Source organism: Trachypithecus francoisi, unplaced genomic scaffold (assembly GCF_009764315.1).
Source record: "Trachypithecus francoisi isolate TF-2019V2 unplaced genomic scaffold, Tfra_2.0 Lachesis_group16, whole genome shotgun sequence".
Lineage (NCBI taxonomy): Eukaryota > Metazoa > Chordata > Mammalia > Primates > Cercopithecidae > Trachypithecus > Trachypithecus francoisi.
The window spans coordinates 96,457,007-96,479,028 of record NW_022681461.1 but is presented as its reverse complement, the minus strand read 5'-3'; the positions used below and the strand labels follow the sequence as shown (position 1 = coordinate 96,479,028).

General features: G+C 53.0%; 1 protein-coding gene across 3 annotated transcripts in view; it reads right to left on the bottom strand.

Moving 5' to 3' along the window:
* The window catches only part of NACC2 (NACC family member 2), a 97,334-nt gene that overhangs the window by 52,191 nt on the left and 23,121 nt on the right, over positions 1 to 22,022 (bottom strand). Inside the window, exon 1 of one of the 3 annotated variants that reach the window (XM_033238580.1) lies at positions 286 to 708. The exons of the other annotated variants lie outside the window; for them this stretch is intronic. The gene's annotated coding sequence lies outside the window, so the exon portion shown is untranslated. Of the gene's footprint in view, positions 1 to 285; positions 709 to 22,022 lie in introns of those variants that run through there. 3 annotated transcript variants of the gene reach the window in all.

Below are 22,022 nucleotides of genomic sequence, written 5' to 3'. Positions count from 1 at the left end.
CCTCGCTGGGCTGCCCGGACCCCGGGGCTGGGAGCTCGGGAGGGCGCCGCTGTTTATCTGGTGCGCACTCCGGAGGGGGCGGGGGCGGCCCAGAAGGCGCCGGCCCAACTCCGCAGGGCCGCACAAAGGCCGCTGTGTCCCGCGGGAGGAAAGTGCGGGCGGCCGCAGAGGCGCCGGGCGGAGGGCGGAGCCACCGCGCCTGGAGCTGGGCAGGTGGACGCGCGCCGGGGGCGGCCCGCAGTGCCCCCGCTGCGGAGAAGTTGCCGGCCGGTCGGGAAGACCTACCTTCCGCCGCTGCGGCCGCCGGCCGGCACTGCCCGCTCCGCCTGGCAGGACAGGCTTCCCGCACGCAGCCCGCCTGCCCAGCTGCTCCGCGAATGCAGCAAACGGAGCGGGAGCCCTGGGGTGGGGAGGGCGCAGGGAGCCGGCAAGGAGGAGGAGGAGGAGGAGGAGATGGTGGAGGAGGAGGAGGAGGAGGAGGAGGAGGGCGAGGAGGGCAGAGCGCCTGGGCGCTGGGCTCGCGGCCGCAGCTCAGCTGCACCCAGGCCGGCCCTCCCGGGCAGCGCACCGCATCTCAATGAAGGGGCCGGATGCAGACGAACGTTCCGGCGGCTCGGGAATGAATAGCCGCCTTTGATTTGGGAGCCGAAGTAAATGCCAGCTCCCAGCCCCGGCTTTAAAAACAGTGGAGTGTTGGTGCCAGAGGAATGCGCGGCCCCGGGTGCTGGTACGAGACAGACTTTTGATGACTCACTGCAATGCAAACAAAGATGGCAGAAATACTGTACAGTAGTGGAGAAATGCTTCCCGGTGCCACGGCAACTGAGACAGCCTGGAAATTTATGGTGCAGTTTTGCATATGAATTACCCAGTAAACTGCCTCCCGGCCTTCCAGGACAGCCCCAGTGTCAAAGCATTTAAACTATTCCAAACAGTCTGCAGAGCTGGCAGAGCTGAACTCCTCCACCGCGGGCGGGGAATGGGCAGAGGCGCTGGGGGAGGGGGGGAGGAGGTCAGGACAGATAGGGGAGCCAGGGAAGGGGAGGGGAGGTACAGCAGAGGATGAAGAGAGGCACAGAAACGGCAGGCAGCGGGTGGGCGAGGCAGCACCCCAGGTCCTGGCGGCCTCAGAGCTGTGTCCTCTGCCCAGGCGGCAGGCCCGGGAGTCCAGCCCCAGCACCTCTCCCCATCCCACTCCCAGCGCCCTCCTGGCACTTTAAGAAAAGAGCGACTTTGTGGCCGGGCAACCAGGAGCCGGAAGGGGCAGCCCCGCCGGAGAGGTCCCAGCAGAGGGCAAGGCGGCCGCCCCACTCCTCCCGCACACTCCGGCTGCGGCCACACAGGCTCCTGGCGGACCCACTTCTCAGCTGTCATCAGCTGCACCTCCTGTCCAAGGGGTCCACAGCGTCTGACCGTTATTGAGCCTTTTCCTGGCAAAGGGCTGCTGTGCAGGACTTGTGGTGGCCCCGGGGCGCCTCAGAGAATGTGCACTTCATCCTGGGCTCACACCACCCTCGCTGTGTGGGGCCCTGAGGCCGACCTCCGGATTACGCAGCCTCAGTTTCCCTGCCACCGGCGGTGACCTCCAGGAAGAGCACATTCCACCCAAAAGAAGGGTCCAGGCTCGAGGCCGTTGAGGTGAGCCCCCTCCTGCCTGGCCAGCTGCCTCCACCACTGTAACCCTGGTAGCAGGAGGCGGAGGAGGCCCGAACAGGCCCTGCCCCTCACTCCCGGCGTCCCTCTGAGGCATCCGGAGACCAGAGAGAGGGCCATCTGGTTCCTCCCTAGTCACACACTGTGGGCTCAGCTTCTCCAGACCAGACAAAAAGCCACTGAATGGGGACGGGAAGAGATCCAGGTGCGGGGAAGCTGCCGGCACAGGCCCGTGGAGGTGGCTTCGTGCCTAGTGTTTTCTGCCTCCTACAAGGGGCTGGTGACGACTCAGGGAGACTGGGATGGGGGCGTTTACAGAAACGTCCCCACTTGGCCACGCAGAAGAGCTGGGTTCCCCAGGGCCAGGAGACGCAGGGCCCAGCTGTCACCCTCCCTGCCACACCCTCCACCCTCAGGTCCCCACTTAGTTGCCGCCTCCTCCAGGAAGTCTGCCAAGTGCCCTCATAAGCTCGGCAAGGGGTGAATGCTGGACACAGCCTGGGCAGGGGGGTGCAAGAGAGGGGCCTGTGCAACACAGCAACACAGCACAGAGGGCAGAGGCCCCTAAACAGCTCCCTTCACAGACCCACTGCGCCCACCACCAGGAGACGCCCAGAGAGCCCATGGTTTCTGTTGGGGCAACTTCACCCCAAGGACGGGAGTAGGGATGTCTGGATCATACAGGGGCTCTTGTACCAAAAGAGGGGACAGGCAGAGGCCAGCACAGTGCCCCGGCTCCTGGGGGTCCCAAAAGCCTGGGCTGGGCAGGCCAGCAGCAACCAGGGCTGACAGAGAGAACAAGAGACAGTGTAGGCTCTCAGCCTGGCCCTTCCAGCAGCAAGAGGGTTGAAATCCTAGGTCCCGTGGGCACCAGCCACTTCCTGTAAGGACGCCGCAGCCTCAGATGCTGAGCTGTGAACTGGGGTTATAATTTACCCTCAGATGGTTCCTGGGGGTGAATGGAACAATGTTTGTGAAACCCGTAGCTGGAGCCTCACACACAGTAAGCCGGTGATGCCTGTGACCTGCTGTGACCTGGGCGGGAGAGCAGCTCTCAGCTGGGCATCCAGGTGGGCGTCTTAGCGCCCTGCCCAGTTCGGGCTGCATCCACACCTCGGGAGCGGGAGCCCCAGGGCTGGGGGCCAGACCAGCTCTCCCAGAGAAGGGGACCATTATTCCCTCTGAAGGTGATGGGGCCGTGTGGTCCCTGGGGATCGAGGACAATTGGAGCTCTTGCTGGCTTGTCCTCAGGCCACCTGCCCGGTGAGGCTGCAGCCCCACGCCCCAGCCTGCTGAGAGCCGGACAGGAGCTGGTTTTAGGTTGCTTTCTTGGAAGGCTCAAGAACAAAGCTGAACTTTAGGAGAAAAGAATAAAATAAAGGCTTGGCTCACGCCCCCAGGGCCAGGAAAGCGCACGGGGTGGGGGGGTGGGGGGGCTGCCCCTCCTACTGCCAGAGAGGAGGGGGCCGAGGGCCCAGGTGGGCCCAGGGACATGAGCAGGGCTGTCTGCTGAGGAGGGCAGGGCCAAGCCCTCCTCAGACACCAGGGCCTCTCCACCCTCCCTTGCAGATTCTCTGGTGACTCAGTTTCCCCACCACTTTGCTTCCCAAGCCAATACCTCCTATTGTTTCCCCTCCTTGGTGAGATTCACCACACTCATTCACTTATGGAAAGTTCTGCAGAGCCAGGCACAAAATCAGAGGTTGCCAACTTTGTTTACCCCGGCCATCCTCAGGATTGTGGCACCAACGACCCTTAGTCTCAAAACGCCCTTCATCAGAACGGAACCCACTTTGAAAAACCTGTGTAGATGACCCAAGGCCCGAGTCCAGTCCCTGCAGCTGTGCCAGCCTTGGGTGCCCCACCCCACACAGACACACACAGAGGAGGCTGGGTTCCTCTGAGCCCATAAGCCTCCCTGAGGAATAAGAAAACACGGGTAGCTGCGGCAGGGAGGGGCGGGAGGTCTCTTCTCTGCAGAGCCTCACTTGAGGAAGGCTGAGATTCAGGCCAGGCTTGCCCTGGGGTTAGGGGTTGTCGACCGTGATGAGCCATGCCCAGCAACCTGCCAGTGGGTGAGAGGAGCCCACGGGGAGGACAGGGGCTCACTGGAACTGCAGCCCGACGCACACACAGGGGTTGGGGCAGCGTCTTCAGAATGACCCCCCTTGTCTGAGTGTCGTCCTGGCCGGATTCACACAAGAACAAGGTTACCAGGTTGGTGCCAGGCCAGGGCACCGGGGTCCTGGCATCTAGTACCCAGGAGCACAGGCTCCGGCAGGTAGAAGACCCCTGAAAGCATCCCCCAGGCCAGAGGACAGGGACAGGGACCAGTCGGGCAGCCCAACAGGAGGACCCCCTTTCCGGGGGCCCAGCCAGGCAGCTCCATGGTCTGAGGGCCTCGCCCAGAGTCCCCAGAAACCCTGCACCTCCAGATTGTAAAGCACTTCCTAAGCCCAGCACAGTAAACTAGAGGAATGCAGCACTGAATTTCTGCAGGATCACTACAAGCAAGGGGAAGGGAGGCGAGAGAAATTAAATTAAATTAAATTATCTTGGATTTAATTTCACCAATCTAATAAGAGGTTCTGGACCTCGGCAAATGCACAGCCATTAAACACGTGGTAGAGGACGGAGAGAGGTGGGACATGGGAAACGTCCTGCGGAGGGGAGAGCCCCTCTACCCCCAGCCCCGGCCCCTGGTGAGACCGCCTGGCAGTAAGTGAGGAGATCTCCTAAAAGGTCAATGGAAGGCGCTCCTAGAGCATGAGATGGTGTGGGGATGGGGCGGGCCTACTGTACCAGCTGCTCTGGAGTCAGCAGGAGCACATGGGGTGTCAGGAACACGGCCTGGAGGCTGCTTCCCTGTAGACTTTGCCCGCCTCAGAGCAACGCCTTCCCTGTCCCATACAGTGCAGGCTCCAGGAGGACTTGCTTTGACCCCATACCTTCAGAAGAGGGGGCCTAGGGAGGACAAGGAGGCAGCAGGGGCCCTGGAGGTTAACCCTGGTTGAGGGGGTAGAGGCTGCCCAGCTCCGGATGTGCCAGGGCCCCAGGGAGCTGGGCGTGGCACCAGCTTAGCCTTCAGGTTTACATTAAACTTTTAAGACACCAGAAAGCAGAGCTGGGCCGCCTGGAGGCCTGGCTGCTAATGGAACCAGCAGCTCCACGCAGATGAGATGCAGGAGCTCCAGGCCAGTGCCCTCGGTGGCCAGGAACTCCCCCCAACCCCGAGGCCCCCACACAAGCCAGGATGGCGTGTGCCGTGTGCTCACCTCCCCACTACTGGACATACAGATGAGGAAACTGAGACCTCACAGTCAGGAGGCAGCTGGGCCAGGCCCCTAGCCATCATCCTTCCTGGGTGGTCTCTGGTCATCAAGTCACAAGAGCCAGAGGGGAGGCCTGGCCCTGCCCAACAGACCCCGGGTAGCAACGACCCTGCCAGGGCCCCAAGGACTCCGCAGCAGAGAGGAAAGTTGCACCCAGGAAAGGGGCACACAGGCCCCCAGCTTCAGGGTCACAGAGGTGCGGGGGGTCTCCGGGCTGACGGGCCCCCTGGGACTGTTACTGTTGCCTCAGCCTGGGAGGCGGAGGAGAGCCGTGCAGGGCTGGGCCCAGGCCAGGCTCTCTCCATTGAGCAGGGTCGCTAGGCGGCTTCTACCCCAGACCACAAGCCGGGGCCAGCATCAGCCGTGAGAGCCGGCAGTGACTGCACTAATGAACATCTGCCTGGAAGCTTTCTTCCCAGATGGAGAAGAGCAGTACTCCAGGACCTGCAAATCCACAATTCCGTGTATCAGCCCTTCCTCTCAGCCACCCGTAGGCAGGCCCACAGAGAGAGGGGACAAAGCCAGGGACACGGCAGGGGGCCTCTGGACAGCACAGCCCCCAGCCCCCACACCCAGGGCGGGCCTCCAGCAGCCAGTATTTCGTGGGAGGGTTGGGAGGATGTTCCCAGCATGGCAGCAGCAGGTTCTGCGTCCAATAGGGCCTTGTGGGGTGCCCATGGCGTTGGCCCTGCCAAGGGTCTAGTCCAGGGGTCTGTGTCACTGAGCAGAGCCCTGCGCTTACGGGGAATGACCCAAGCAGCCACGGCTCCCCTGAGGCACGGCCCCTGGCCAGCGACATGCTCATCTCTAACCTTCGCTTGCAGGATATTCTGACTTTCTTCTGGGTGAGGACTTAGGGGACAAACACAGCACAGACTGGCAACAGGGATGGCTCAGAGGAAAAGAGTGACTCGCAGGCTGGGGAGGGATAGGTGGGGCTGGCGCAGCTCCTGTTGAGCCTCCAGACCCGCCCCACGGCCCCACCCCAGCCAGCAGACCCACTGGGTTCACACACTGTGCGATGCTCCCTCACACCACAAAACATTCTAGAAGGTTTCCAGAGAATTAAGCTGTGTTTTGAAAAGAGCCAACAATCTCCCTCACCCGTATTTGTAATTTAAATAACGTAAGCTTGAAGAGCGTCTCCCTCGGGCACAGTTTAGTAACTTAAAAAACCAGCGCCAGCTCCAGCGCAGGGCCCCCTCCTCCCCTAGGGCTGCGGCAGGGTCTCCCCTGCACCGGTGGCCGGGTGGAAGCTGAGATTGAGGCTGCCCAGGCAGAGCGGCGGGGAGGGGAGGGACCCCCCCTTGCTCGCTCACCCCCTCTCTTGATGACCTGGAGGAGCTGTGACCTGATCATCACCACTGGGGCCGGGGGTTGTGAAGGTGGTCGGATCCCAGGCACCAGCGGTCAGAGGTGGGCAGTGGGAGGCGGTCTGGAGTGTGCTGGGCCCCGGCGCTGGTCACCCAGCCCTTTAGAGACGGCGACTTCGCGGCATACTCTCATGGTTAATATTCATAGCTCTCCTCATCTGCATATCATGCCATAAATAGTCGAGGCGAGGTAAGACACAAAGCTCTCCTGCATTTCTAATTATGCTTAAAACTCTCATGTAAATCAGAGCGACACAGAAACACTACATCAGCCGCTGGAGGCGGGGGGGCGGCGCCCAACGACGCCTGGAGCCACGCACCTCTGGGCCCTGGCAAGGGTGCTGCCGGTGCCACCTCTGCCTGGAGTTGGGCAGCAGGGAACCCAGGCTATATTACTGGGGTCACCAACCTCGCCTTGCCTTTGCCCCAAAGGGTGAACTGCAGGGCAGACACTGGCAGCACCTCACGGTCGCCTCCATCCCTGCCCCACCCCGCCCTGCCCGGTCCCCATGGGCTCCCAGTGCCTGGCCCAGGCCCTTTCCAGCCGGGGACCGGGGATCACATCTTCAGGGGTCTCCGGCGGAAGCTGCAGGCACCTGCTTAGGAGGGGGCTCCGGAGGTTCCCCAGGGCCCTGGCCATCCATGTTTTACCCCCTGGACATTCCCGTCTGGGACCTGGGCTTTCTCAGCTCTTCAGAAAGATGGGACGTTGGATACACATGGACATAAACATAGAAACAACAGACTCTAGGGACAACAGGATGAGGGAGGGAGGAGGGCAGAGGCTGAAAACCGACCCACCGGGTACCATGCTCACCACCTGAGTGACAAGCTCAATCGCAACCCACCTCAGCATCGCACCATGCACCCAGGTGACAAACCTGTACACATATCTCTGAATCTAAAATCAAAGTTGAAAAAAGGACAAGATTCCACATGCAGCACTGGAGATTCGGAAAAGCCCCCACCCGCACACTTCAGGCAATGCCTCACGCTGGGGTGTGGAATTGGACAAAAGTCCTGGGCAGAGCCCAAGCCATGGAGGGGATGCAGGGGCCAGGGCAGGATGGTCTCCTGACCACCACCCCACCCCAGTGGATGGCACGGCCCCCGGATGGGCAGCAGAGGCCGTGGGCAGCGTGACTCTGGCCCCTGGGCCCGGCCCTCCTGTCTGCAGGGAGAGGCAGCGTGGGGGCTGTAGAGGGAAGTTGCTGGGTCAGTGGCAGGGGAGAAGCATGATCTGAAACCCACATCAGAGCCTGAGACAGCCCCAATCCCTGTGAGCAGCACAGAAACAATCACAGGGTCCCTGGAGAAGCAGTTTCAGCTGGGACATCTGAGGGCAAAACTGCCATCCAGCGCGCCCAGGAGCAGGGCCACTCCCCAGGACTAGGGACACCCTCAGGGCTAAGGCCACAGGTGCCCAGGCTAGAGCCGCACAGGGGCCCGCAGAGCTAAGCAAGGGGCACAGCCACGCTTGGTGTCCAGATGCGAGCACCGGCCCTCCCGGAGTGGTGCCCGAGGACATGCCAGGTCAGCACCTCCAGAGAGCAGCTGGCACGGGGGCTGCGCGAGAGGCCTCACTGCCCAGACCTGGTGCTCCTGAGACAGTGGACAGCGGCAGCCCAAGAGGCGTGACCTGCACTCTGGTTGCGAAATTCCACCTGGGGCCGCCTCCTTGGGTGTGTGGTTCACTCAGGGAGCCCGGGGCGGGGTGAGGGATTGTCAAAGTCGGCTAGACGTTAAACAAAAGGCAAGTCCCTTCTCCAGCAATGCGTCTAGGTTGGCAGGTCCAGCAGGGGACCTGAGCAGGCTGCAGGCTGGGACTTCCCAGCTGGCTGCAGGAACACCCTCCATAGGGCTGGCCTTGGTCCTCTCTACCATGACAAGGACGGGACAGTCTGCCTTGGGCAGGGCCGCTGGCTACATGGGGACTGTTGGGCCTGTGTGTGTGTCCCTGTGGCCCACATCATGTCACCCAGCTTCCCCAGCCTTCCGCTCAGCCTGGCCTCCGTCAGAGTCCCGTGAAGAGTCCCCACCTCCCCCTGTCAAAAGGACCCCAACTCCACAACCCTACCTCAACTGCAGCCAAGACCCACCCCGATGTCCTGACCAGAAGAGAGGAGCTGCACCCTGTCCCCTCCTCAGGGTGCACGGGGAGCCACCTTGGGGGACCTGCAGGAGGCACAGGGCCAAGGGATGCAGGGTGACCCCACTCTGCCATGAGACAGGGATGCAGAGATGCTGGCTGCCCGCATCTGCCCTGGCGGCATGCCCAGACCTATTTTTAAGCCCATTTACTAGAAATCCCACAAATTAAAGGAAATACGGATAATGTAGTAAGAATCCTGGGGGGCCAAATAAAAGCTGCACATAATTGTCCTCGTGCTCCAGTGTGAGAATCTTAACCACAAAACCCAAATCTCCCCAAAGCTCTTTTGAAACACTGAAGAATCTTGTGTAAAAGAGGGAAAAAAGGCGGGAGGCGGGGAGGCCTGCACTTGGCTCTGGGATCACGGGGAGGCCCTGGAGCTGGCTGGGCTGCCTTTAAGCCGGGGCCATAAAAGGTAATTACCGATATGAAAAATAAAGACCATAAATACAATCACCCAACTTCTACAGCTCGGCTCGGGAATGGCAATTGTGAAAGTGGCAGCAGGCCGCCTTTCCAGAAGGCAGTGCCAGACCCAGGCCCCATCCCTCTCCCCTCCCTGAGGGTCAGCTCCACACTGGGGCCGGGTGGGGGATGCCACCCTACCTTGACTCATCTGGTCCAGTCCCAAGAAGGCCAAGCCCTGCTTGATCCTCCCTGGCAAGGCCGGACTCCAGCACCACACGCTTAGTTAGCCCCATCGGGTCTCAAAGGTGCCAGCTGGGGCGGCAGGACACTCCCGGGTGAAGGGCGTGGGAAACACAGCCAGTGATCACAGAGCCGTCAGGGGACCCTCAGAGCCCTGGGCACGTCCCCACCAGCCCGCAGGTCTCCAGGCTTCAGCCCTCCTCTGCTCATCCCTCCCGCCAGACATGGCTATCTAGGGATCTGCCAGCTGACCAGAGCCTTCTCCTCTGCATCGGGGAAGCCCCCCAACAGTCATTCCCTGAGAGACTGTGGGTGCAGGGGTCAGGGGTTGGCCCGGGGGAAGGTGAAAGGCGGAGGGGAGGATGTCACCCCAGGATGCCCTGGCCTGAGGCCACAGTTTGTTCTGCACCATCACAGGGTGGGGACAAGGGCCCACTGGCTCTGCTACATACTAGAAGGGACAGACGTTCCCTTGGCGGCTGGGGGAGGAGGAACAATGCCCGGTAAGGGGCTCCTCTTCTGCCTCCTCCCCTTGAATGCCCCTAAACCCCATCAAGGTCTGCAAATACCCCACCGTGAGATCAGATTCTGCTGCCTACGGGTGTCTCCCACTGCCTGGTTGGGAGGGACAGGCCAGGACTCCTGATGCCCCAGCTGGAGTAGTTACCAAACACAGGCTGCCCCGGCCTCCAGTCACTGGGACCCACAGCAGACACTGCCCATGGCAGCAGCTCCATTTCCCAGGCACTCACCACACAGAGGCACAGCCCTCAGATGGAGGGGTCCCCTCCCTCCAGGCCCAGATGCTAGAGGTCACCAGGCCCAACTCCCGGGCTGCCCCCTCACCCAGGAACCTTGACCATTGAGGGGTCCATGGCATTTGGCCACAGGAAGCGGCTGGAAGCAGAGAGAAGGCAGCCAGGGTGGGGGAAGGTAGATGGATGGGCCATGCTGATCGCACCCAAGAGGATGTGTGTTCACGTTCGGGAACCTGAGCAGCTAAGAGCCTGTACAGCTCACACTGGGACCCAGCAGGTCTACCCCAGCCCCCAGCCTCAGCCCTCGTACGGCCAGGCAGCAACACCCTCCTGGTCAGAAAGAGGCAGATTGGAGGTCTACCAGGCTCAGGAACCAGCGAGAAGCCAGGTGGGTGGGCGGGGACAAGCCCACAAAGCAGAGAAATGCAAGCCCAGGTGCAGAGCACGCCATTAAGAAAAGTTAGTGGCTGGGCATGATGGCTGACGCCTGTAACCAGCACTTTGGGAGGCCAAGGCGGGCGAATCACCTGAGGTCAGGAGTTCGAGACCAGTCTGGCCAGCATGGTGAAACCCCATCTCTACTAAAAATACAAAAATTAACTGGGCATGGTGCGCACCTGTAATCCCAGCTACTTAGGAGGCTGAGGCAGGAGAATCGCTTGAACTGGGGAGGTGGAAGTTGCAATGAGCCAAGATTGCACCATTGCACCTGTACTCCAGCCTGGGCAACACGGCGAGACTCCATCAAAAAAAGAAAAAGAAAAAAGAAAGAGACAGCGAGAGCGAGAGAGCAAGAGAGCAAGGAAGAAAAGAAAGGAAGAAAAGAAAGAAAGAAAGAAAGAAAGAGAGAGAGAAAGAAAGAAAGAGAGAGAGAGAGAAAGAGAAAGAAAGAAAAAAAAGAAAGAAAGAAAGAAAGAAAGAAAGAAAGAAAGAAAGAAAGAAAGAAAGAAAGAAGGAAAGAAAGAAAAAAGTTAGCAAGAAATTAGCAATTAAGCAACACGATGACTACAAGTTCTTCCCCCCTCGATGCCAAGGGACCACCCCACAGTCACTCGTTTACCTAGGATGGTGCACCTTTGACCTGCCATCTACCCCGAACCCGGCAAGTTACAGGTATACATGTCAGCTTTTGTCCAGGAAACATGCAAAGATTTCTCTCTATAGAAAAGACAATCCCAAAGACAGTGAGGTTTTGGCCCGTGCGGCATTAACCAGTTTTAGACCTTGTCTAGCAAGATCTGGTAGGACCTCATCTTCAGTGCCCAGGCCCAGGGGCTCCTCTGGCACACTCCCAGCCAGTGACCATCCTACCTGCTCCTTCGTTGATGAGTGAAATACATAATACATGTTCTCTGTGCATTCGCACCGTTCTCATTTATCACTTTAAAAATTATACAGGCTGGGCATAGTGGCTCATGCCTGTAATCCCAACATTTTGGGAGGCCAACGGGGGCGGACTGCTTGAGCCCAGCAGTTCAACACCAGCCCGGGCAACATGGCGAAACCCATCTCTACAAAAAAATATGAAGAATTAGCCGGGTGTGGAGGTGGATGACTGTAGTTCCAGCTGCTTGGGAGGCTGAGGTGGGAGGATCACCCGAGCCTAGGGGGCCGAGGCCACAGTGTGTTGTGGTCGTGCCACTGTACCCCAGTCTGGGCGACAGGGCAAGACCCTGTCTCTAAATAAGTAAATAAATAAAATTATATGTTGACAGGACATCCCAGCAACATGAGGTATGTGGCTCATGCTCAACCCCACGCCTGTCTTCTCCTTTCTTCCCGAGGGAAGAACCCAGACTTCGCCATCACCGTTTTCTTGGTTTTTGTTGTTGCTGTTGTTGCTGTTTCACCCTTTTTCCCTAGGACTGTTTCTGTGTCTGGTTGTGGGTCAAGTCTGTCGATCTATCTCTATCCTGTCAAATGTGTGGTTTAAGCCGCATTCCTGTTCTGTGGCAGGGACCGGGGATTAGCAGCTACCAGGACCCCTGCGCTGGTCTCGGCCATGCTGTGCAGAGCACCTGGGAGCAACGTGCCAGTGAGGGGGCCCTGGAAACTGGGGTCTGACTCTGCGGGCTGACCCTGTGGAGAGGCCTGCAGGGCCAATGAGGGGCTCGAGTCCTGTCCCTATTGATCATCTTTGTTCTTCAATCTAGGAAAGAGGTCATATACAATGCAGAAGCAAACACTTCCCTCCAAGATAAGAAGAGGTGAGCCATTTTGCAGATTTACGTTTGACCTGTGGCTGAGCCTGCAAGTTCTCTGCATGTCCATCACCAGGACAAGCCTTTCTCTCCCATCAAGTATAGCATTTTTCCTACCTGGGAAGGGTATGCACAAACAAGACTACAAAATCTCTTAAAGAGGCCAAGCACAGTAGCTCACACCTGTAATCCCAGCACTTTGGGAGGCCGAAGCTGGTGGATCACCTGAGGTCAGGAGTTCGAGACCAGCCTGGCCAACATAGTGAAATCCCATCTCTACTAAAAACTGAAAAATTAGCCAGGCATGGTGGTGGGCGCCTATTATCCCAGCTACGCAGGCGGCTGAGGCAGGAGAATCGCTTGAACCTGGGAAGTGGAGGTTGCAGTGAGCCGAGATCACACCACCTGTACCCCAGCCTGGGCAACAGAGGGAGATTCTATCTCAAAAAAAAAAAAAAAAAAAATGAAGTCACTTAAATAGCTGTGCCCTCATTGGCTAGCAGATACTGTGCAACTTTACAAATCTAACACTGTTAGAACTCCTGGAATGTAATGAAACTGTAGGCCAGGCGTGGTAACTCAGGCCTATAATCCCAGCACTTTGGGAGGTCAAGGCAGGAAGATCACTTGAGTCCAGGAGTTTGAGACAAGCCTGGGCAACATGGCAAGACCTCATCTCTACAAAAAATTCAAACATGAGCTGGGCGTTGTGTTATGTACCTATGGTCCCAGCTACTCAGGAGACTGGGGGAGAATCGCTGGAGCCCAGGAGATCAGGGCTGCAGTGAACTATGACTGCACTACTGCACTCCAGCCTGAGTGACAGAGTGAGACCCTGTCTCAAAAAAAAAAGACAAAAGTAAATCCTAATCCTTAAAAACTACTAGAAGAATGAACAAGCACAGCGAGATTGCAAAATATAAACTCAGTATCCAAAAATCACAAGTATTTCTCTACACTTGCAATGAACAACCTAAAAATAAAATCAAGTAAGCAATTCCATTTACAACGGCATCAAAAAGCATAAAATACATAGGAATACATTTAACAAAAGTAGTGTAAAACTCATACTTTGAAAGTTTCAAAATTCTGTTGAAAGAAATGAAAGATCTAAATAAATGAGAAGCTATCCATATTCATGGGATGGGAAAACCTCACATTATTAAAGTCTTCCTTAATCATGTTAATTAAGGAATACGCCCCAAATTGATCTACAGATTCAATGCAATCTCTATCAAAATTCCGGTTAACTTCTTTGCCACTATTGACGAGCTGATGCTAAAAATTCATATGGAAATGCAAGGGACCCAGGAGAGCCAAAACAATATTGAAAAAGAGGAACAAAGAGGAAGAAGTTGAATTTCGAAACTTGCTATAAAGCCACTGTCATCAAGACAGTGTGGTGCTGATCTAAGGACAGACTTAGATCAATGGAATAGATGAGTCTATAAATGTATTCATGTGTCTGCAGCCAATTAATTTAACAAGGGTGCCAAGACCATTCAATGGGGAAAGAACAGTCTTTTCAAAATATGGTGCTGGGACAACTGGATAGCCACATGCAAAAGAATGAGGCAGGACCCTTCCCTCACACCATATCCAAAAATTAACTTAAAATATTTCAAAGACCTAAATGTAAGAGCTAAAAACTATAAAACTCTTACAAGAAAATATGGGATAAATCTTTGTGGTCTTGGGTTAAAGAATGGATTCTGGCCGGGCGCGGTGGCTCAAGCCTGTAATCCCAGCACTTTGGGAGGCCGAGACGGGCGGATCACGAGGTCAGGAGATCGAGACCATCCTGGCTAACACCGTGAAACCCCGTCTCTACTAAAAAATACAAAAAACTAGCCGGGCAAGGTGGCGGGCGCCTGTAGTCCCAGCTACTCGGGAGGCTGAGGCAGGAGAATGGCGTAAACCTGGGAGGCAGAGCTTGCAGTGAGCTGAGATCGGGCCACTGCGCTCCAGCCTGGGTGACAGAGGAAGACTCCGTCTCAAAAAAAAAAAAAACAAAGCTAGATGGTACAGCCTACTGCACACTCAGGCTACATGGCATGGCCTAGTGCTCCTGGGTTATAAACCTATGGGGCATGGTACTGTACCAAATACCGTAGGCAACTGCTAACACAATAGGAAGCATCTGTGTATCGAAACATAGTAAAGGTTCAGTAAAAACACAGGATAAAGGATTAAAAATGGTGAAATTGTAGAGGGCACTTATCACGAATGGAACTTGCAGGACTGGGCGTCGCTCTGGGTGAGTGCGTAGTGAGAGAATGTAAAGGCCTGGGACATTACTATACGCTACTAAAGACTGTGTAAACACTGTACGTTTAGGCTACACTATATGTATCTTTTTAAAATAAATACTTCTGTGACTGGGCACGGTGGCTCATACCTGTAATCCCAGCACTTTGGGAGGCCGAGGCAGGCAGAGTACCTGAGGTCAGGAGCTCAAGACCAGACTGGTCAACATGGCAAAACCCTGTCTCTACTAAAAAATACAAAAATTAGTTGGGCATAGTGGTGTGCACCTGTAATCCCAGCTACTCAAGGGGCTGAGGCAGGAGGATTGCTTAACCCAGGAGGCAAAGGTTGCAGTGAGCCCAGATCGCACCACTGCACTCCAGTCTGGGCAACAAGAGTGAAACTCCGTCTCAAAAAAAAAAAAAGGTAATTTTGCACTGACATTATGATGGCTAAAATGTCATTAGGGAATAGAATTTTTCAGCTCTATTATAATCTCATGAGCACACCACTGTATATGCTGTCCACTGACCGAACTGTTGTTATTCAGTGTGTGGCTATATACTAAAAACCACTAAACTGTACAGTGTATGAGTGAATTGTATGGCATGTAAATCATCTCAATAAAGATATTATTTCAAAACTAAAAATACAGATAAGCCAAAATGAAATTTTAAAAATCGAGCGGCTCACAGGAAGGCAGGAAAAAGAAACAAAAGACAGGACAGAATGGCCGGGCGCGGTGGCTCAAGCCTGTAATCCCAGCACTTTGGGAGGCCGAGACGGGCGGATCACGAGGTCAGGAGATCGAGACCATCCTGGCTAATACGGTGAAACCCCGTCTCTACTAAAAATACAAAAACTAGCCGGGCGAGGTGGCGGGCGCCTGTAGTCCCAGCTACTCGGGAGGCTGAGGCAGGAGAATGGCGGAAACCCGGGAGGCGGAGCTTGCAGTGAGCTGAAATCTGGCCACTGCACTCCAGTCCGGGCGACAGAGCGAGACTCCGCCTCAAAAAAAAAAAAAAAAAAAGACAGGACAGAGTAAAAAACTGAAATAGGAGACAAGGCCTTAGCACATCAATAATTCCATTAAATGTAAATGATCTAAATACACCCATTAAAAGACAGAGATTGATAGAATACTATTTTTTTTTTTTTTTAAGATGAAGTTTTACTCTTGTTGCCCAGGTTGGAGTGCAACGGCATGATCTCAGCTCACTGAGACCTCTGTCACCCAGATTCAAGCGATTCTTCTGCCTCAGCCTCCCAAGTAGCCAGGATTACAGGCATGCACCACCACGCCCAGCTAATTTTTTGTATTTTTAGTAGAGACGGGGTTCACCATGTTGGCCAGGCTGGTCTCAAGCTCCTGATCTTGTGATCTACCTGCCTCGGCCTCCCAAAGTGCTGGGATTATAGGCATGAGCCACTGCACCCGGCCTGAAGTGAGTTTCTTTTAGATAGCATATAGCTGAGTCATATTTTAAAATGTCTTCTATCAACCGAGCATGGTGGCTCACATCTGTAATCTCAGTACTTTGGGAGGCCGAGCCAGGTGGATCTCACCTGAGGTCAGGAGTTTGAGACCAGCCTGGCCAACATGGTGAAATGCCATCTCTACTAAAAATACAAAAATTAGCCAGGCGTGGTGGCAAGCACCTGTAATCCCAGCTACTCGGGAGGCTGAGGAAAGAGAATTGCTTGAAACCAGAAGGCAGAGGTTGCAGTGAGCCGAGACCATGCCACTGCATTCCAGCCTGGGTGAAAGAGTGAAACTTTGTATCAAAAAACAACAACAATAACAAAACAAACAAACAAACAAAAACACACCTCACTTCAAATATAATGATATAGGTAGGTTAAAATGAAAAGAATAGGCCGGGCATGGTGGCTCAAGCCTGTAATGCCAGCACTTTGGGAGGCCGAGACAAGCAGATCACGAGGTCAGGAGATGGAAATTATCCTGGCTAACATGGTGAAACCCCGTCTCTACTAAAAAATACGAAAAACTAGCCGAGCAAGGTGGCGGGCGGGTGCCTGTAGTCCCAGCTACTCGGGAGACTGAGGCAGGAGAATGGCATAAACCCAGGAGGCGGAGCTTGCAGTGAGCGGAGATCGTGCCACTGCACTCCAGCCTGGGCGACAGAGCGAGACTCTGTCTCAAAAAGACAAAAAAAAAAACCAAAAAAACGAAAAGAATAGAAAAAGATAAATCATGCAAACTTAAAACAAAGCAAGGGTTGTTTTATTTACATCAAATAAAGCATATTTCAGAGCAAATTATCAGAGATAGAGTAGGACACGACATAATCATTAAAGCATCAATCCACTAAGATACAGCAATCCTAAATGTCCATGTACCAGACAACGGACCTACAAAATACATGAAGCACAAACTGACAGAACTAAAGACAAATCCACAATTCTAGTGGAGACTTCAACAACCCTCTCTCAACAATGACAGAACAACTAGACAGAAAATCAGCAGAGACGGAGTGAATTAAATAACGTCAACAGGATCTAACTGACATTACAGAACTCTCCACTCAACAGCAGCAGAGCATATGTTCTTTTCACGTACCTGCGGAACGTATGACAAGGGAGACAATATTCTGGCCCAGAAAAAAAAAAACCCTCAAGAACTTCACATGACTTAAAATTACACAGTGTGTTCTCCAATCACAGTAGAATCAAACTAGAAATCAGAACATAAAGGTAACAGGGAAATCTAGAAACAGAAATAAACAACATACATCTAAGTAATCCACGTGTCAAACAACAAGTCTCAAGGAAATCAAATATAATGGAAAGAAAAATACGACATACCAAAGTTTGTGGGACACCACTTAAACGGGGCTGAGAGGAAAATTTATAGCATTAATGGATGTATTAGAAAAAAGGAAAAGTCTCAAATCAATCATATAAGCTCTCATCTCAAGCAATCACACACACACACACACACACACACAAAACTCCAAAACTCAAAGCAAGCAGAAGAAAAGAAATGATAAAAATAAGAACATAGGCCGGGCGCAGTGGCTCAAGCCTGTAATCCCAGCACTTTGGGAGGCCAAGACGGGCGGATCACGAGGTCAGGAGATCGAGACCATCCTGGCTAACACAGTGAAACCCCGTCTCTACTAAAAAATACAAAAAACTAGCCTGGTGAGGTGGCGGGCGCCTGTAGTCCCAGCTACTCGGGAGGCTGAGGCAGGAGAATGGCGTAAACCCGGGAGGCGGAGCTTGCAGTGAGCCGAGATCCGGCCACTGCACTCCAGCCTGGGCGACAGAGCGAGACACCATCTCAAAAAAAAAAAAAAAAAAAAAAAAAAAAAAAACATAAATCAATAAAATTGAAAACAAGAATAGAGGAGGAAAAAAAAATCAATGAAACAGCTGGGTTTTTGAAAAGATAATAAAACTGATAAACCTCTAGCAAGACTGACAAAGAAAAAAGAGTATATACAAATTAATTTTAGTATCAGAAATGAAACAGAAGACATAATTACAGACCCTGCAGATAGCAAAAGGATAACATGGAAACAGTAAAAACAACGTGACAGCCAGGTGCGGTGGCTCACGCCTGTAATCCCAGCACTTGGGGAGGCTGAGGCAGATGGATCGCTTGAGGTCAGGAGTTCAAGACTAGTCCAGCCAACACAATGAAACTCCGTCTCTACTAAAAAAAAAAAACTTAAAAAATTAGTCGGACATGGTGGATCATGCCTGTAATCCCAGTTACTAGGAGGATGAGGCAGGAGAATCACTTGAACCTGGGAGGCGGAGGTTGCAGTGAGCCAAGATCATACCACTGCACTCCATCCAGCCTGGGAGACAGAGCAAGACTCCGCCTCAAAAAATATAAAATTTAAAAAGGCTGGGCGCGATGGCTCACGCCTGTAATCCCAGCACTTTGGGAGGCCAAGGTGGGCAGATCATGAGGTCAGGAGTTTGAGACCAGCCTGGTCAACACGGTGAAATCCCGTCTCTATTGAAGATACAAAAATTAGCTGGGCCGGGCGCGGTGGCTCAAGCCTGTAATCCCAGCACTTTGGGAGGCCGAGATGGGCGGATCACGAGGTCAGGAGATCGAGACCATCCTGGCTAACACGGTGAAACCCCGTCTCTACTAAAAGCTACAAAAAACTAGCCGGGCGAGGTGGTGGCCGCCTGTAGTCCCAGCTACTCAGGAGGCTGAGGCAGGAGAATGGCATGAACCCGGGAGGCGGAGCTTGCAATGAGCTGAGATCCCGCCACAGCACTCCAGCCTGGGTGACAGAGCGAGACTTTGTCTCAAAAAAAAACAAACAAACAAACAAAAAAAAGAAACAAAAAACAAAAATTAGCTGGGCGTGGTGGCACACACCTATAATCCCAGCTACTCAGGAGGCTGAGGCAGGAGTATCACTTCAATCTGGGAGGTGGAGGTTGCGATGAGCCAAGACCACGCCACTGCACTCCAGCCTGGGTGACAAAATGAGACTCTGTCTCAAAAAGAAAAAAAAAAGAAAAAAAAAAAGCCAGTCATGGTGACAGGCACACCTGCAGTCCCAGCTACTCAGGAGGCTGAGGTGGGAGGATCACTTGAGCCCAGGAAAGTCAAGGCTGCTATGGGCCATGATTGTGCCACTGCACTCCACCTCTCAGAGAAATAAGGATAGGAACTTCATATACTTTATCGGGAGCATCTACCAAAACCTACAGCTAAAGCTCTCTCCTTAAGATCAGGAGGAAGTAAGGCAAGAGTGTGTTCACACCATTCTTGTTGAACACAGTGCTGTAAGTTTTAGCCAGTGCAATAAATGAAGATGTACACAGAATGGAAAAGAGGAAATAATCCTGTCCCTATTTGCAGATGACGTAATTGTCCACATAGAAAATCCCAAGAAATCTACAAAAAGAAACCTCCAAGAATGAATAAGTTAACCAAGGTCACAGGCTGCAAAATAAACAATTGTTTCTATATACCAGCAATAACCAAAACTTGAAATACCATTTACAATCATTCAAAAAAAGGGTAACATCTACATGTAAATCTAGCAAAACATGCACAGAATCTGTATGCTGAAAACTACAAAATGCTGATGAAAGAAATCGAGATCTAAATCAAGAGATGTACCATGTTCATGGATTGGAAGATTCAATGTAGTGAAGATGTCAAGTCTCCCCAAACTGATAGATGAGTTTAACACAATTCCTATCAAAATTCCAGCAATTTTGATTCCAGCAAGGACCAGACTGCAGGTCACACATGTAATCCCAACACCTTGGGAGGCCAAGGCAGGAAGATCAAGTGCGCCTGGGAGTTCAAGACCAGCTTGGCCAACATAGCAAGACCCTGTCTCTACAAAATGAAATAAATGAAAAATAATCAGCTGGGCATGGCGGCATGCATTTGTAATCCTAGCCACTCAGAAGGTGGAAGTGGGAAGATAATTTGAGCCCGGGAGTTCAAGGTTACAGTGAGCGATGATCATGCCATCACACTCTTGCCTGGGTGATGGAGTCAGACCCTTTGTAAAAAAAAAAAAAAAATGGTGGGGGTGGACATGGTGGCTCACGCCTGTAATCCCAGCATTGTGGGAGGCTGAGGCAGGCAGATCATGAGGTCAGGAGTTCAAGACTAGCCTGACCAACATGGTGAAACCCTATCTCTACTAAAAATACAAAAATTAGCCGGGCGTGGAGGCGGGTGCCTGTAATCCCAGCTATTCGCGAGGCTGAGGCAGGAGAGCCACTCAAACCCAGGAGGTGGAAGTTGCAGTGAGCTGAGATCGTGCCACCGCAGTCCAGCCTGGGTTACAGAGCGAGATTTCATCTCAAAAAAAAAAAAGAAAAAAACCCAGCAAGACCTTTTGTAAATATAGATGAGCTTATTCTTAAATATATATGAAAAGGCAAAGAAATGAAAATAGCTAAGACAATTCTGACAGAGAATTAAATGGGAGAAATCAGGCTACCTGATTTCAAGGGTTATTATAAAATACAGTGATCAAGACTGTGTGGTACGGACAGAGGGACACACATATGGATCAATGGAACAGAATGAAAAAAAAAAAAAACCCAAAATAGATCCACACAAAATTTGCCCAACTGATTTTTTTAAAAAGAGGCAAAAGCAATTCAGGGGAGAACAGACAGCCTTTGAAGCCAACGGAGCTGGGGCAACTGCATGTCCAGACGCAAATGTGCTGAACTCTATCCAAGCCTCATATCCCATTCAAAATTACTCAAAAGCCGGGCATGGTGGCTCGAGCCTGTAATCCTAGCACTTTGGGAGGCCCAGGCAGGTGGATCACCTGAGGTAAGGAGTTTGAGACCAGCTTGGCCAACATGGTGAAACCCTGTTTCTACTAAAAATATAAAAATTAGCTGGGCGTGGCAATGTGTGCCTATAATCCCAGCCACTCAGGAGGCTGAGGCAGGAGAAACATTTGAAACCAGGAGGCGGAGGTTGCAGTTGGCTGAGATTGTGCCATTGCACTCTAGCCTGGGCAACAAGAGTGAAACTCTGTCTCTAAAAGAAAAAAAAAAAAAATTACCCAAAGGCAGGGTGTGGTGGCTCACGTGTGTAATCCCACCACACTGGGAGGCCGAGGTGGGCAGATCACTTGAGACCAAGAGTTTGAGATCAGAATGGCCAACACAGTGAAACCCCGTCACTACTAAAAATACAAAATTAGCTGGCTGTGGTGGTGCACGCCTGTAATCCCAGCTACTTGGGAGGCTGAGGCACAAGAATTGCTTGAAACCAGAAGGCAGAGATTGCAGTGAGCCAAGATCACATCACTGCACTCCAGCCTGCACAACAGAGCAAGACTGTCTCAAAAAAGAAAAGAAAAGAAAAAAAAGGCTGGGTGTGGTGCCTCACGCCTGTAATCCCAGCACTTTGGGAGGCCGAGGTGGGCGGATCACCTGAGGTCAGGAGTTTGAGACCAGTCTGACCAACATGGAGAAACCCTGTTTCTACCAAAACTACAAAAAAATTAGCTGGGCGTGGTGGTGCATGCCTGTAATCCCAGCTGCTTGGGAGGCTGAGGCAGAGGAATCACTTGAACCCGGGAGGCAGAGGTTGTGGTGAGACGAGATTGCGCCACTGCACTCCAGCCTGGGCAACAAGAGCGAAACTCTGTCTCAAATAAAATAAATAAACAAATAAATAAATAACCCCCAAATTAATTGGAGACTTAAACATAAAACTAGGGGAGAAAAAAACCATAAGAGAATATCTGCAGAATCTGGGGCTAGGCAGACAGTTCTTCCATAAAAGGAAAAACTGATAAATTGGACTTTATCAAAATTTAGAAACTTTTGCTCAGCACAAGACACTGGTAACAGGATGAAAAGACAAGACACAGGTTGGTAGAAAAAACATGCCAGGAACACATTGAACAAAGGACTAATATCGAGGCTACATGAAGAATTAATTACGCGGGTGTGGAGATGCATGCTTATAGTCTCAGCTACACAGGAGGCTGGGGTGGGAAGATCACTCGAGCCCAAGAGTCCAAAACCAGCCGAGGCAACCTGGGGAGACTTTGTCTGTACAAAAAATAAAAACAGGCCGGGCGCAGTGGCTCAAGCCTGTCATCCCAGCACTTTGGGAGGCCGAGATGGGCGGATCACGAGGTCAGGAGATTGAGACCATCCTGGCTAAC